The sequence below is a fragment of the Sycon ciliatum genome, unplaced genomic scaffold (genome assembly GCF_964019385.1).
Source record: "Sycon ciliatum unplaced genomic scaffold, ocSycCili1.1 SCAFFOLD_1439, whole genome shotgun sequence".
NCBI lineage: Eukaryota > Metazoa > Porifera > Calcarea > Leucosolenida > Sycettidae > Sycon > Sycon ciliatum.
The window spans coordinates 15040-33024 of record NW_027044940.1 but is presented as its reverse complement, the minus strand read 5'-3'; the positions used below and the strand labels follow the sequence as shown (position 1 = coordinate 33024).

Genomic DNA, 17985 nt, shown 5'->3' with positions numbered 1-17985 from the left:
AATAAGACTCAAGTGGAGAGCCAATAATTAATTTATAAGAAGAACAGAGGACCAAGGAACTACAGGTTACGCTATAATATCCACTAACACCACTGCAGTTACTAAACAATCAGCTCATGCGATAACATTGCACAACACTGACCAATCGGATACTGTTAGCGGATATTATAGGGTAACTTGTAGCTCCTTGGTACTCTTTTCCTCTGATAAATCAACACAGGCATCAGTTATGACCCACAGCATAATGATCAAGATCATCTTGGGTATGTATAGTTCAGAATGGGCATTGTAAGAACTGGTAGGAACTGGTAGTGCATCTTTAATTGAAACGAGAGGATGCAAAGAACTGGAGAAGTCACGTGATACTACAATATGGATCATGCAATTGGTTTGAAAGTTCTTCTGTACGTTCGCTGATTCCCTTTTCCCTTGTAGATGTCTCACAATCTTCTATCTGCATCACTACAAGGTGATCTGCAGAGGATCGCTGCACTTGTGAAGAGTGGAGCTGACGTCAACTACTGTGACCAGGTAAAATAGCACAGGAAGATATCATGTGTGGATCATTAGCTCTGATGCTAACTAAATAATCACAGCGAAATATTTCCCTGAAGAGTAGCCAGGACGAGCAGAGTCAGTTTTTGGTCGATCCAGCAATACCGTAGTCTTTGATATTTTCTGTTTGAAATAGCGGCAACACATGACCTCCTCGGCAGTAGCCTTGCATTGATGGTCAAACAGTTGGTCCGGCTGTAGTCTGACCAACTGGGCCAGTTCCACCGTTCCTGCTAGAGGATTTAAGTTGGTACAGGACCACAACAATAAAGTTACTTGCACTACTTTTCTGCTGTGAGCATACCTAATATAATGGCTAATGAACTCTCTCTGTCACTCAGGAAACTATAAGTATCACGTTACTCCATTCTTAGGGTACGCTCATAGTCAAGAGAAGGTTTGGCGGAACGTTACTTTTCTCAATATTGCAGGGTCTCGTGACTCTGGAACTTTGCCAAGCTAGTGCCCCACCGGTTTCCATCGAACACATTGGCGCGAGGATCCTCCGAGTTATTGCATCGGCGCTTGGAAGTTTCCCGCCAGCTTTGTTCTGGACACTTCCGTACACATATCCTGCTTCTGTGTGTGCACTAAGTTACACAGTCTACTGAGCTTGGAATACACACTCCTTGGGCACAGGTCGTCTTCCTTGCGCACTGTTTAAGGCTTTCCTATGCTACTTTGCATGTACAGTCAAACCTCCTTAGGACAAACTTCAAAGAACCGAACAAGTTTGTTTGTCTTATCCGGAGTTCTTCTTATCCAGATTCTACAACAAATTGATATGCAAATTATATGGATTGTATTTATGTGAAGGTGCATGCTATGGCAAATTTAGAGCATTTTTTCATAAAATAACCCAGCAACAGGTAAGTACAATGTGCAATGGATTCATGGCAGCATATCCTCCGCCTTGTTACATGTTTTGCCAGTACAAGAGGCCTGGACTATCGAAAAAAACTACAGCCAGCGGACCTACGGGGACCGAAAGTTCGTACTACACGCTGATGTTGTTCAAATCACGCTTGAAATTAGTTCATCTTCACGAAAGTTCGCCGTGCAGGAGTTCGTCGTAAACGAATAACTTTGTCTTGATATGATGCCTGGCCAACTATATGATTGGCCCTAGTTCATGGCGACACACCATTGCACTATGCTGCCAGGGAGGGTAAGGTGGATGCATGCCAAACTCTGCTCGATGCCGGTGCCGAGAAAGACATCAAGGATAAGATAAAAGGACAGTGTTGAGTGTAGTGCACAGGGATGCATATGTACTGATTTTACCCAGTAAACTATACTCGATACGTACAGTAACGCCCATACGTAAAATTAATATCAATATTTTTTTAAAGAAGATATTGGTTCATTATCCTACCAACCATGCAATACGTAAAACAGTGTAGGTATGCAATATTCCATACTCCCTCCAGAGGAGAGTAGTTGTATTCTCGCCGATGGAGCGCAGCGAGATAGGTGAGAAATGATTTCTCGCGAAACGAAACGTTTTCAGTTGCAAATATGGCATCTGGTGTGTTTTTTATTGTCCTTTCTTTTCCTGACTTCTTCAGTCAGTTTTGAGTTTCACCAGTGTCCCTGCCCTCCCACCCTTCATTTCTGTGCATCTTATCATTGCTTTTTTATCCCTTTTTGCCGTGAAGTGCTTGTCATGCCTACATGATGGCTAACCGCCATTGGGGATATACACCCGGTTTTTTCCCTCACAACTGCGTCCGTCGGCGCGAGGGTATTATCCCGGCTGGTTCGGTCCAGGAAATTTAATCTGACAGTCCCAAGTGGTTCTGCATCATGGCCTATTTCTGCTATCCACTGGCACGCCTATTCTATCTGAGACACTCTGTTCTCTGTCCTTGCTTCCATACCTCACTCGTTATCCGGTTCACATCTGGCTGCGGCCAACTACCCTTCACTTAGTGTGTTGTCGCTATTGCTGTCTATGTCTCTGTGTGTGCCAGTATATGTGGAGCGAGAACGCGAGAAGACTACACGAGTTACTTCCAATTTGTATAACGACACAATGATAAGAAAATATGAAATACACTAATGGCAATCATGCAATGTAAATACCAGACAAGTAGTACCATATCCACCAACTGTTGAATTCCACTCTGAATTGTTTTGCTTTGATCTACAGTTGTGACTGCGATCTAAAATCAGACTTATCAAGAACATTTTTTCTGGACTGTTGTTTCTTGCCTGTGCTTCCAGCACGGCGACACTCCGTTGCACAGTGCCGCCCGAAGAGGTACAATCGATGTGTGTCGAGCGCTGCTCTCTGCAGGGGCAGACTATAACAGTAGAAATGAGGTAAAGGACAGTATGTAGAGTGCCATGAACCATAATGATCATGTTATGTGCCTACACTGTACGATTTAGAAAGAAAAAATCTTGTGTTTCCCTGACCTTTACCCTATTGGAATCCTGTCATGACTAGACACTTTTCAATGTACTGCCTCAACAACACTGTAATGTGTGCAGATCTTTGCCCTAGGGGTTTTGTGTCTATCATTCTTAAAATTGGCCTTATTCCCATTGCTTTAAAGATTGATATATTCATCGAAAAAGCCTTCACGCCAGAATCGTTCACCTGAGCAGGTGCAGACGGAAAATATTAAATTTTGTATTCCATCCATTACACGTATGAGCTGCTATTATGTCGATGTACAAGAACTTGGAACGACTTCGGGAGGAGTAGACAGGAAAACTTCGGGTGCATGAGCAGGAAACCGAAAAGCAATCCGAACTACATTGTATCATACAGCGCTGCAGGCTAGTACAGCGCACGCTCCGTCCTTGCAGATAGCAGCTTGTGCAAAGAGGACCTAGAGCATTGCAGCTGTGCATACAGGATTTCGATGCATGAGCTCACACACCGGGTGTGCGTGCACTAGCTGCACAAACTGATTTCAAGAGCAAAGCACAGAAGCTAAGAGTTCTGTTCGTCACGTTACTCATCTGTTTCTTGCGACGGTCTATATCAACCTGTCGGAGACGTTGTGAGTTTCCAACATGTTGACAGAGTGCATGGGCAACTCTGCTCGGTTTGGCCCATGGCTGATTCAGTTGACGGTAACTTTTCTGGAAATCATAAGTAATACCATACTAGACATGTACTACAAATCTGCGAACGTATGAACTTGGCCAGATTTCACTATACAGCAAAACGTGGTGTAAGCGACCTCTGCTTTTAGCGACCGTCTGCTTTTAACGAGCGTTTACACATGCACGGACAGTTCTACCCAGAAACTGCACTTGCCTTACGCGACCAGCGACCGACTTTTAGTGTACCAGTGCCTTGTTGACACAGCGACCAAAACTAACCAAAACTTGCCAAAAGTGCCATGTTGGCTGGCAGGGTTGACTGCAACAGGGTTGAAATGCGCTCCGAAGCAAGTGCTTGCAGTGAAGAGAAGTGACAGTGCAGGATGGGCGGCACGCACTTGAGTGAGGTGTGTTTTGCCTGCCCGAAAGTAGTCTAGGCTCCACATCTGTCAATATGATTGCGTGGAAGTACATGTACATGTATGAACACAATCCAATGTGACATGGATGTATGGGACCTGGTTCTAAACACAACAAAACTACAGACACGGCAACAAATTACAATTTTCCATTTCAAAGGATCAGCCGGGAAAGTGAACTGCCTGGCAAGAGAAAAAAATGCCAGACCCACCATGACTCAAACCCGGGACCTTGCTTGTCATGAGCATTGCTCTAAACATGTTGCAAGCTTATTTGCCATTTCTCACGTCCCTCCTGTGCGCTTGTTGCTTATTATGTTCCTGTTGGTGTTCAATTTTTTTTGTCCGTTTTCTTTAACTTATTTTGGGGAACACAGCCCCATGCTATGTGATCAGTCGTGTTGAAAACAAAATGATCTGAACATGTGAGCTATGGGACCAGGTCGAACCCAGAAGGCGCTGACAAGTGTTTCACTCCAAATGCAGCTCACAACACGTGCCACACATCAGTGCTGATGGCGCTTAGGTCTTTTCCCTCCCCCGGGGGACCAACCACGGTCGGTTTCTGGAACGTACTACCAGAGGTGAAAGGAAGTGATTTGTGAGCCTTGCTCATGACAAACAAGATCCCGGATTTGAGTCCTGGTGTGTTGGACATTTCTTTATCTCTTTTCAGGCAGTTCACTTCCCCGACTGATCCTTTGAAATTAAATGTTTTTTCCAATCCTATAAAAAATAATTACTTTCCTTCACTTCTGGTAGCATATTCCAGAACTGACCTCGGTTGGTCCCTTGGGGAGGAAAAAAAGACCCAGGAGTCATCAGTATGCGTGGCACGTGTTGTGAGCTGCCTTTGGGGTGAACAACTTGTCAGCGCCTTCTGTTTTCGGCCTGGTCTAATAGCTGGGATGGTTAGAGCATTGCCCACAACAATCAAGGTCCCGGATTCCAGTCCTGGTGGGTCTGGCACTTTTAAGCTTTTCAGGCAGTTCACTTCCTCAACTGATTCTTTGAAATTTGAAGTTCTCCCAATCTTAAAAAAAACATAAAACGCAAACTCCAAAATTGCTGCTGAATCATCCGGGAGTTATCAGATTAAGGCAATGACCAAGTACTTTGAAGTACAATTCTTTTTACTGAAATGCGACCTAAAACTGGCACCATGGACCAGTTCCGATCACATCACTGCACTTGCATATGTGTACGTCTCTAGCTGTATTCGTACCACATCATGGGCGTTGATCCGATTTGTACAACGACACAATGATCCGACAATTTGAAAAACAGTAAAACTTGGTTTAAGCGACCACCCCACGGTGCAAGCAAAAGCGGTCGTTAAAGCCAGGTGGTCTTTAGAACCAGGTCCCATACATTCGTAGTATATCGGATTAAGCATACATGTGCATGATTGTACTTCCATGTACTCATATTGACAGGTGTGGAGCGTAGACTACTTTTGTGCAGGCACAGCACACCTCACTGGAGTGCATGCAGCGCATTCTGCACTGTCACTTGTCACTTCAGCTGTCTGGATCCACTTGCTTCAGAGTGCACTTCAACCCTGTTGCATTCAACTTTACCAGCCAAGATGGCACTTTTGGTTAGTTTTGGTCGCTGTGTGAAGGTCCAATATGGCACTTTGTACACAAAAAGTCGGTCACTGGTCGCGCAAGGTAGGTGGTCGCTGTATCCGGTGCAGTTTCTGTATAGAACTGTCCGTGCATGAAAAAACGGTCATTATAGGGGAACGTCTCCCAAAATCAAAATTTCAGGGTCCGTAGAGTTTTGGGCACTGATTTTGAATGGTGAAGGTCCCACTTCGATCAGACCAAGCGTTCTTGAGATATATCACCTTTCAAATTGTCCATTTTTGGCCGTGCCGTGACGTCACAAACCCGTGACGTCATTGAGACTTGGTGACCTTGTGGCCGGATCTAGAAATACTGGAATTTCGTATCTCTTCCTGTTCGTGCATGGAAGAAGAGGGTATTCGCGCTCATCATGCCGTCTTGCTGTGTTGTTGGGTGCAATAACCATACCGGCAGCCCTCCTGGGATAAGTCTGCACCGGTTTCCCAAGGACGACAGCTTGGCGGAGCAATGGGTAGCCGCTGTCAAAAGAGACAATCTACCTGACAGTTTCCGAACGACTTCGTTTGTGTGCGCGAGCCATTTCGCGGAGGAGTCTTTTCAGGCAGACTTCAAGGCTCGTGTTTTGGTCACTCCTTCGCGGCGGATGCTGGTGCATGGAGCTGTGTCGTGTGTTTTCCCGCACGCAGAACCTCCTGCGAAGCATCACCCGAACAAGCTGCAAGCTGCAAAGGATTCCGAAGCAGAGGTGAGTGCAATATTTCATGAGACGCTACATGTAGTTCTTTCGTTTCCAAATAATGCATGGTTGCAGTGGTAAGGAGTGTGAAGCTTTTCAGAATCTCTCAGGCTGACGGCATTAGAACTACTGTTTCTCAGACTTAATTCTCTATGCAATGGCGCGATCGGTGAGCCTGTTTGCGATTGCTGTTTTGATGGTTTCCAGAAAGAGGAGCAAGAGCGGCTGTACCAGCGCTACCTGGAGCTGCAACCGATGCCACCACCCGCAGCGCCTGTACCGGTACTGTCGAAAATAATAATTGCACCAGTCGAAGAAGACTCGGAGATCCTTGAGCCAGATGCATTCGTGTCCGTTGCTGTCCAAACGGACCCACCGCCCTCCAGGTGGGAAGGTCACCGGAAAGTTTGCTTGAAGTGTGCCTCTGATGTGGCGAGGGAATTTGTGAGTGTGGGTTCCCAGGCCACGCTGCAGGACATCCAGACGGACATGGAGCAACAGCCAGTGGAAATTGTTGACGTGCAAGCGGAACATTTGTGTGATTACAGTAAGTCGGTGAACCAATTATTTTTGTTGCCTTTGCAATTTGATATGAGCACACCACGATCGCTGATTTCATAAACAGGACACTAAAGCTGTGTTCACAACTGGCGCATGGACGCGGTACGCTTGCAGTTCATGCTTGCCCAAACGCGCGCTCAGCCTTTCACAAAAAAACAGCAATCCCAGTCGCATTTAGCGCGTGCGACACCTTCGAGTACTAATTTTTTGACCCCGCCAGTCAGAGTGACTGGCATGTACGCTGGTACGCGCCTGATACGCGCTGAACCTTCCAACATGTTGGAATTTCCATTTTGGCGCGTTTCCGTACGTATGGCGCCCCAAAATCCAGCAAAAATGCGCACAAACCCGTGGTTTCACGCGTACACGCGCCAGTTGTGAACACAGCTTTATCATGACAGCAATAATATTTATGTGGACACATGCAGCCAAACTTGTATTCATGGTGCCATTCACGACACATGTAGTCATCAACGGATAATGCCGGCACACTCTTCAGATACCCCCCCCCCCCCCAACTTTTACGGAAAGGGCATTGCAGGGAATATTTCAGCAGATTCACTGCATAAAGCAGACCAAGGCGCCAGTTTGGCACAAGCGGGTCTAATTTTGGAGCCAAATGGGGACTTTCAGGGCGTGCGCGGCTACTCATTCTGCACGCAGCAATGTATATGTAGCACAACAGGGTCCCAATTGGACCTTATTTGGAGCCAATAGGAGCCCAACCGGTCTTTTCTGGCATAATTTGGTGATTTCTGGATCTTCTTGCTCAACAAAGCATAATATCCTGATGTTTGGGCACGTGCCATAATACCGCTCGTCTTCGGTGCACCAGGTCCGTCCATACACTGTCCTACACAATTTGTAAAATCATGTAGTAACTACAAGTATCAATCCTCACAACTGTCCCCAAGCGGTCTTTCGGCCACACCGATCCCTCTTGTAGTATGCAAATAAGTCCAATATCTGTATTCTGGTTTTGGATACTTTCTCTATTCTTTCAGACCAAGCCATCATGCACCACAGGATCCAAGAACACCGACAAAAATCACCCCACCTGACCCACATTGCAGCCAAGTCCACATGTGACCCCATCGAAACCAGCCATCTTGAAGGTACCGACGTCTGCATCAACCGTCACATCTGAAGCGTCTGAGGATTCACCTCTGTACAGCCATAGCATGTCAGCTGCATCTTCATCCGCTGACGAGTCAGGGGATGAAGAAGACGAAGATGATGATCTGGATAGCAGATACGATTTTCACCTGGTGTCAACCACATCCCTGAATCGCCTTCTTAGCTTTTGCCCTGACTGTGGAGATCCTGTTATTCATCAGACAAAGTCAAGGTGTGGTACCATGGTCACTGTCCACTTGACCTGTAAACGCAGATGTCCCGTTACTTGGCGTTCACAAGAGGCGTTCCCACCCAAACAACCAATCGGTAAGCTTAGAGCCGAAGCTAAATATTTCCAGTGAAAATGTGGCATTGCCAAATGATTTCTCTCCTCAATTTCACAATCCTGTTACATATGCCGGCATAACTCGCTCACATGTATCAAAGAAACAGAGCAACAGCAACAACAGCAACAACGAAAATAAACAAACGAAATCTGGTTATGATGGATGAACGATTGTATGTTCTTGCTCTCTCCATTACAGGCAACATCCGTGTAGTGGCTGCCATTATCTTCTGTGGTGGATGCTTCGAGAAGTTCTCAGCATTTGCCACCTTCTTGAAGTTGAACTCCATCGGCTCCACTGCATACTACAAGTACTAGAAATAAATTGTCCTGCCCATAATCCAGGCGGCTTGGGCAGCAGAAACGGTGCGTGTGATGACATTACTTCAAGGTTGGTGAATTCTAGATGCGAATTGAACATGGATACCTTGATCTGTGGATATTCCTTTCCAGTGTAACTGCTATCATACATGCTCCAATTCATTTAGTGGTGAATTTATAGATGCCCAACACTCTGTTTCCTATACCACGTGTTTCATTTAGACCCCCCCCCCACTTATCTCTCTCTCTCTCTCTCTCTCTCTCTTTCTCTCACATTGAAAACTGTATATTTTGTGAATTCCGGGCCACAAGCTCACACTCAGCGGCGATGGCAGATGTGATAGCCCAGGGTACTCTGCTAAGTTTGGGACATACACGTTCATGGACACAAACTTAAGTCTCATTGTCGACTTCGAAGTTGTCCAGTGTACCGAGACAACAAGTTCCGTTGCCATGGAGAAGCTCGGCTTCAAGCGAGTTCTGGCCAGGTGCCAGGAAGTCTTGTCCGTTGGGACCATCGTGACGGACAGAAGCCCGAGCATCAAGGTCGAGATGCGCCAGAATCCTGCTATTTGCCACCAGTTTGATGTCTGGCACTTCGCCATGAGCATCGGGACATGGCAGGGCTGGCTAAATTCTGCCACACGGGATTACTGGAGGTGAGATTCCAATACGACAACACACCCACAACATGCCAGCAACACTTCTATAGAGGTTATGCGAGAACGTCAAATCCGCCATATATAGGAGCCAGTTGGGGTGGCAAAATGCCCAAAGCGGGCACAGAAACCCCTTATATAGAAGAATTTGGGGTGGCAATGACGTGTATCGCAAAAACCGAGCGCCCAAAATGAAAGTACTATTATGGATTACACATACATGCAGGTTCTGACTTTCTTCGTGCACATACTAGGGTGCCTACAGTCCATTCAGAAAAAGATGGACTTCTAGCTTTTGGCCATAAATGGGTGAAATGTTGAGTTTTTTTTAGAATTTATTTCTGCAATCCCCTATGGAATCCTCTTCCATTTATGTTTCTAAAGTCTATTTCTCCAAAAAGCAAGCCGTGACAAGAATAGTGTTTCGGCCAGGTTTTGCCCCAAGAGCACTGAATTGGGAAAGACCATCAAAATCCAGGCCGTTTGATCCTGCCTGCAACAGTGCATTGTACAGTTCGAACCCCAGTTCAGGTACCCTTTTTGGACCCTTTTTCAAATTTCAAACTTCGCAGCACTGCACTGTGTACGATAAAATCTTGAAAAATCGCCAAATACGGGAGCTCGCCAGAGCCAGGGCTCTGTGAATGGACTGTAAGTAGCTGCATACAACCCCCCCTCCCCCACCACCACCACCACCACCACCAAAAAATAAAATAATCACTGCTTCTTTCATACGTGTGCCCTTGTGCAGGTGTATCACAGCGTCATGACGAAGTATGACCCAAAAAGAGAATACACTTCTCTGTGGACGGCATGATCGCCCGAACTCAGTTGGCAGCTCTGGACCATAACTCCAATATTGGACGGCAGCACAGCAAGACAGCATCAGGACAGGAGAGATACAAGGTGCAATTTTCTCGGCAGAAAGGAGATTATGTTGCAAAGAAAATGTATGACCGCAAGAGCTACCAGTTCGTGGAGTAGCTAATGGCTGATGTTGTGAAAGTTGCACGTCGCAACTTGGATGTTGCCAGCTTGCCTCAGCGTCCACACTTGCCAATACCACGACAAGAACCTCCACAGAAGACTGACATTGTAGAACGCTTGCGATCTAGGATGGGCAAGGAATAAACACAAGGTGCGTAATTTCTCAATGTGCTTTTGTGTATCTGAGTGCTTCTATTGCCGAGTAGCATGCAGCATTTACAAAATACGAATACATGGAATTCCGGCACTTCAAAAAAATGTGCTAATAGGGCCATCCAGAATTAATTCGTTGTTTCGGGTCACCCGACCGACCGTCTTTTTTCACCCGACCGCAATGTTTTTTTTTATAGTGCATGCAAATGTACAGACTACACTATGTACAGGCGCGACCCTAGTAATAATAGCAGTCCAGATATCGACCTCAGAAGCAACAACGGCTAGCCAAATGACAGGATGCAGCGCTTGGTGACGACGTTGTCTTCTATCTCCGATCCGCAATCGGTCCTGAAACAGCATCAGATCCGCCACCTTGTCGCTATTTACAGAAGTTTTCAAGATGAGAGCTGCTCGTCAGACTCGTTTGCCAGCGAGGCCAATATCTGGTCCTGGAGGGGACCTGGATCTGATGGGACAATGACTGCACTGGATTATCTACACTACAGTCAGATTTGATCGACTGGCTAGGTGGACAAAAGCTATTCGATGTACATGTATGCACATGGACGTAAACCCAAAAAAATAAAATAAAATATAAAATTAACCAGACCGACCCTGGTACGGGTGAGTGAAGTGACCCGAAGCAACGAATTAATTCTAGGTGGCCTAGTGTACACAATTTTCTGCCAATGGGAGAAGTTCGAATTCAATATACATGTAAGCAGTCAGGGTAGTGAACAGCCAAATACAACATTTAGTAATATTTACTTACAGGTTAGTGATCTGGCCATTGCACCGGTTCGTCCTCCACTTCTCTGAACCCTTGATATGGCTCTGCTAGAAACATCCATAAAATAGAAAGCGCACACATGACAACAACTCACATTATAGCAACATAATTATTATCTTGCCCTATTGAATGTCGTTATTCAGAAGGTTCGTAGCATGGGAATTTTCTATGTTGTGCTTGTATCAATTTACCTTCAGGATTGGGATACTTTTCTTGGATGACGTTGACGGCGCAGGACGGAATCCGACAACGGACATGCCTGCCCAGTTTCCCATGTATGAACAGCATGTTAAGCTGCATAGCGCAGCGGCCTGCAGTTCAAGAACAGAAGATAGTCCAAATACCAACAATGTTCAGCTCTTTTGTTGTGTTCTGCTCGGTGTGGATGCAGATGAGAGCCAGAAAGAGAGAGAGAGAGAGAGAGAGAGAGAGAGAGAGAGAGAGATGGAGAAATGGAGAGAGTGTATGTCGGGGGAGGTGTGTGCGGGGAGGTGGGGGTGGGGGAGCATGACCATTTGTGCACACACACACACACACGTTTTTGTCCGTGTGTGCACGCAAGCGCGTGTGTGTGGGGGGGGGGGGGGGGTGCAAGCGCACATGTGCACAAATCGTATTCACAATCACGAATGACTGAGAGCTTTTTGTGCATTGAACAGGATGATATCATGCTAATAATAGGATACCATGCACTGCATGCTGCTGCCAGTGCTAGACTGCAACGAATATGGTGGTGTGTGCGCATACACAGCTGGGTGAAATACGAGGGAACTTCTCAAATGTGATTTTGTACAAGTATAATGACAACCTGAGGTGATAATGTATCGCCACAATGCTAAGGCCAAGGGAGGTATCATGCACTTTTATATCAAATGCTCGTACAGCGCAAGTACGACATGTATGGAGAAAATGCTTGCCCTGCTATGTAGCAAACTTCATGTACCTGGATCATTGGGTGAGGGGACTAGACGAACACAAACTTTTCACAATTCAGGGTGTGAAGAGAACGATTCGATTTTGTACAGTACGTAGAGCTCTAGATTGTTCAAACACTCACCTATTGTCAGGTTTGTCTGATAGCTGCTTTGGCTGCTGCTTCATCTCGAAGTACCCTCGGCAAGCGGTAGCCAAAACCTGCTGGTGGAGCACGATCCTCTCAAAGTCTGGTATCTCCACAACACATCGAACTCCGTGCTCCCGTGTCCTCTCCAGAGTAATGGCTGCGTCCTGGCAGCAGATACAATCGAGCCGTTCTGGCATTGCACGGCACTTACTGCACTCACACCACTCGGTATTGCCCAGCCGGTTCATCGGAGGCCACACCACGTCACCTACTGCAGTCATTTCTGCCTCGTCCTCGCTCACTTCAAAAATCAGCCTCCGCTTGCGCCGCCAACTCCATTTCTGAAAATTTCAGCTCTCGCCCGAAACCAAACATTTCCAGGTCAGGCTCACCCAAGCAGTCCAGGTCATATGATGCCTCAGAATCGCTCATTCTGCTGGCTTCTTCTTCAAACTATACTTTCCAACACAAATTCAGCTTGTGCTCTGATCTCGGCCCAAGCACTCAAGTCTCAATGACGTAGAAGGGCGTTTGGGGGGGGGGGGGGCGCGGCCGCATGACGTCACGGCACGTCCCCCAAAAGGACAATTTCAAAGTGATAAATCTCAAGAACGCTTGGTCTGATCGAAGTGGGACCTTCACCATTCGACTCAGCGCCCAAAACTCTACGGACCCTGACATTTTGATTCTTGGGAGAAGTTCCCCTTTGCGAGCAGGTGGTCGCTAAAGACAAAGGTCGCTTACACCAGCTTTTACTGTACACTCATAACTTGTTTATCCCGGCACTGCCCGTAACTTCGAAATGTCCGTAACTCCGAGTCACATACATTTTGACGAGGAATGGCCATAAATATGGCATATGTCACCACTATTTCCACAAGAATTACAGAAAGAGTAGTATCATTTCCACTGAAACTCGCCCAAAGTTTTACCGGTAGCCTGAAATGCCCGTGATTTCGGGGTCTGGATAACCGAGGTACAAGTGTACATGAGATGTATCAAGCGCTGCTCGCTAAAGGAGCAGACTATAACATCCAGAATATCGTAAATAACCGTATTTAGAGTGTCATGAACCATGCGGATCCTGTTCTGTTGTTACACTGCAAAATTAACATACCTTTACCCAAGAGGAATCCTGTCATGACCGGACAATGTCTCATATGCTGCCTCCGCACAGCTGTAATGTGCGCAGATCTTTGACCCAGGGTGTTGTGTCTATTTTTTTAAATGCCCACATTCCCATTGTATACAAGATTGGTATACTCTTAAGAGACGCATTACGCCAGAATCGTTCCCCTGAGCAGGTGCAGACGGAACAATATCTGTGTTCCATCTATTACACGTATGAGCTGCCATTGGGGAGGTTTCGCTTTACGGAATTACGTATGAAAAAAACGTAGGAACTGCACGTAATTTTCCTACGAAAAAACAACGCTGTTGGGTTTCGCTCTACGTGATTTCTCCACGACTGCTGAACACGCCTTGTTGCTTTGGAGTTGCGTTGGCTGCATGCGCCCACTGCATGCACCACGAACCGAAACCGCGTTTCCATTTTATTTTGCATGTGGTGTACGGTGTTTGTGCCTTGTGTTTCGCGCGGCTTGAACGTTGCCATGGATAAATCCGGAAAATGCGAAAAATATTTCGAAAAGTCATACGGAGGACCCAACGTGGGAAAGAGCTTTCCTACGAAAATCCGTAGAGAGATTTACGTATGAAAGTTGCCCTCGCTCCCCGGCGCGTACGACATACGGATTTTCATACGTAATTACGTAGAGCGAAACCTCCCTATTATGTCGAAGTACAAGAACTTGGAATGACTTCGGGGGGAGTAGACAGGAGAACTTCGGGTGCACGAGCCGTAAACCGAAAAGCATACCGAACTACATTGTGTCATACATCGCTTTTGGCTAGTACAGCGAAGGCTCCGTTCTTGCAGATAGCAGCTTGTGCAAACAACAGGACCCAGAGCATTGCAGCCGTGCATACCGGATTTCCATGCATGAACTCACACGCCGGGTGTAAGTGCACTAGCTGCACAGACTGGTTTCGGGAGCAAAGCACAGAAGCACAGAAGCTAAGATTTCTGTGCGTCACGTCACTCATTTTGTTTCTTGCGACGCTCTATGTCAACCTGACGTCTCCGACATGTTGACAGAGTGCATGGGCAACTCTGCTTGGTTTGGCCCACGGCAGATTAAGTAGACGTCAACTTCTCTGTAGATCATACCGTACGAAATATATACAACGAATCTGTGGCCACGTCGACTTGGCCGGATTTCACTATTTACACTGCCAGTTTGATAAAAAGAACAACATAATATTATATGGGATAAAAAATTACAATTTTCGTTTTGAAGGGTGCAAAAACCCAAACTTCAAAGTTGCTCCTGAATTACCCGAAAGGGGTCAGATGAAGGCAGTGAGCAAGTACGGTTGTGAGTGTTGAAATCCGACCTAAAGTGCAAAGCTGTCACCCTGGACCAGTTCTAATTACATCACTGCACTTGCATATGTGTACGTCTAGCCGCATTCCTACCACATCCTGGGCGTTAATCCAATTTGTATAACAACACACTGATAAGACATTATGACATACATGTATGTCTGTACACTAATGGCAATCATGCAATGAAAATACTGTCTTGGCCATGGAAATCCAGGCGAATGACTGGGACCGGCGCCCTCAGCGAGTACAGAACGTTGCATACAGTGCACGTGTTGATCCGATGCGACCAGCGCGCTGCATGTGTGTACGTAGACTACGCATACCGAGTCAAGGCTGCATGGACAGCGCTCAGGGACCGCTAGACGTGCGACCGGATTTCCATGTCCACGGCAGTGCCAGACAAGTAATACCGTATCAACCAACTGTTGCATTCCACTCTGGACTGTTTTGTTTTGATCTGCAATTGTGACTGTGATCTACAATAAGACGTATCAAGAACGTTTTCTGGTACTGTTGTTTCTTGTCTCTCCTTCCAGGATGGCAACACTCCGTTGCACGTTGCTGCCCGGGGAGAAAAAATCGATGTGTGTCAAGCGCTGCTCGCTGCAGGGGCGGACTGTGGCATCAAGAGTGAGGTAAAGGAGAGTATAATAGGGTGTCATGAACCATGACGATTATGTTCTGTGCTTGCACTGTACCATCGAGAAAAAGAAACTCGTTCTCGCACACACAGAGACATAGACAGCAATAGCGACAACACACAAAGTGAAGGGTAGTGAAGGGTAGTTGGCCGCAGCCAGATGTGAACCGGATAACGAGTGAGGTATGGAAGCAAGGACTGAGAACAGAGTGTCTCAGATAGAATAGGCGTGCCAGTGCACTTGGGACAGTCAGATTAATTTTCCTGGACCGAGCCAGGCTGGAAAAATCCTCGCGCCGACGGACCCGGTTGTGAGGGAAAAAACCGGGTGTATATCCCCAATGGCGATTAGGCATCATGTAGGCATGGCGAGCACTTCACGGCAAAAAGAGATTAAAAAAAAGCAATGATAAGATGCACAGAAATGAAGGGTGGGAGGGCAGGGACACTGGTGAGACTCAAAACTGACTGTAGAAGTCAGGAAAAGAAGCGGCAATAAAGAACACACCAGATGCCATATTTCCAACTGAAAATGTTTCGCGAGAAATCATTTCTCAACTGTGTTACCCTGACCTTCACCCAATTGGAATCCTGTCATGCCGGGGCAATTTTCAATTTACTGCCTCCTCAACACTGTAATGTGTGCAGATCTTTGCCCAAGGGTTTCGTGTCTATTTTTCTTTAAATTGGCCTCATTCTTGTTGCGTACAAGATGTGCAAGATTGGCATATTCTTGAGAGACGGCATCACGCCAGAATCGTTCCGCTGAGCCGCTGCAGGCGGTACAATATCTTGTTCCATCCATTACACGTAGTAGCTGCTAGTAGGTCGAAGTACAAGAACTTGGAATGACTTCGGGAGGAGTAGACAGGAGAACTTCGGGTCCACGAGCCGGAAACCGAAAAGCCTTCCGAACTGCATTGTATCATACATCGCTTTGGTTGAACAAGCGGTCACGTGCTCCTGGGTGCCCAAATCACCTGGTCACCACGCCGGAAGGCGACAACTTTCACACCAAGGTTCAACTCGAGTGACAGGACTGCACCCAAAAAAGGTCAAACAGGCTAGTAAGTTGTACCCTGCAGGCGCGGTGACCAGGTGACTGGCGTACGCAGGAGCACGTGACCGCTTGTTCAACCATGTTCGATTGGGAATAAAGGAGGAACGCTGCATCGCATCGCAGCCTTTTCGGACTAAAACCAATCGACTCAGCGTCCAAAAGACTACAACAAATGGGCCAATCGTGGTCATCCGTGCTTTTATAAGAACGAAATGGCGCTTTTAGTGACATTTTGCATACAAATTCCCATCTAGTAGGGCGCAGTCACCCAGTTTCGGTGGAAGTGCGCGAGTTCGATTGGGATTCAAGTAGGAAGGGAGCGTCTCAGCTTCCTCGGACCACGACCATTCGACTCAACACCCCGAAGACTACAACTGGTGAAATTTTAATTTTTGCCTTAACTTCCCCTTTAACTTATTTTGGGGAGCCCAGCGTTATGCTGTGTGAACAGTCGTGTTGAAAACAAAATGCTCTAAACATGTGAGCTATGGGATCAGGTCGAACCCAGAAGGCACTGAGAAGTGTTTCGCTCCTAATGCAGCTCACACCATGTGCCACACATGCTGATGGTGCTTGGGTCTTTTCCCTCCCCCGGGGGAACCAACCACGGTCAGTTTCTGGACTGTACTACAGGAGGTGAAAGAAAGTGATTTGTAAGCCTTTCTTATGACAAACAAGGTCCTGAATTTGAGTCCTGGTGGGTCTGGCATTTTTTATCCCTTTTCGGACAGTTCACTTCCCCGACTGATCCTTTGAAATTATAAGTTCTTCCGAATCTTTAAAAATTTATCACTTTCTTTCACTTCTAGTAGCACATTCCAAAACTGATCTCTGTTGGTCCACTGGGGAGGGAAAAAGAACCAAGAGTCATCAGTATGTGTGGCACGTGTTGTGTGCTGCCTTTGGAGTGCAAAACGTGTCCGCGCCTCCTGTTTTCGGCCTGATCCAATAGCTGGGATGGTTAGAGCATTACCCACAACAATCAAGGTCCCGGATTCGAGAGTTCACTTCCTCGACTGATCCTTTGAGAAAAATTCCTTTTAAAAGCCATTATTGCCCCTCCCCCCGAGACACACACACACATCATAGCACCATAGAATGGGGTTGCATTTTTGTTGTTTTTGCCATGTGATTAAGCAATCACGAGTGAAACGAGGGTTGCCTGCTGCGCCTCGTTGCTAGTCTTGAAGAAGAAAAAAATCACGCCTATCTGCTGCTGCTAGCTGCCAATATTGATGCTGTCCCTGCCGTCGCCACCTCCAACTGCTGAGGTGCCTCGTGATGTAGCACTACCACACCTTGGTCCGCCCTGCGTTGATCCGGCACCGCACTCTCGTACTCTGCTCATGCTGCCGTACTCTCGCGTTGTGGCCTCGTGGGTACGTCTTACGCTATTTGCGATTGCCACGTGCTTATGCGGCCCGCCTTACCTGGTGGGCTCTCGTGCCTTATTTCTCATATAAGCATGGTGGGGT

General features: G+C 46.7%; 1 long non-coding RNA gene across 2 annotated transcripts; it reads left to right on the top strand.

Annotated features, from left to right (window-relative positions):
- Positions 1-433: 433 nt before the first annotated feature.
- On the top strand, positions 434-15439 carry LOC135830751 (uncharacterized). Of its 2 annotated transcripts, XR_010556102.1 has the most exons (4): positions 434-531; positions 2782-2880; positions 7928-8366; positions 8585-8707. It is a non-coding gene; the product is annotated as an uncharacterized LOC135830751 (long non-coding RNA). The 2 variants fall into 2 exon arrangements; XR_010556103.1 differs by lacking the exons at positions 7928-8366; positions 8585-8707 and adding an exon at positions 15347-15439.
- The last annotated feature ends 2546 nt before the right edge of the window (positions 15440-17985 follow it).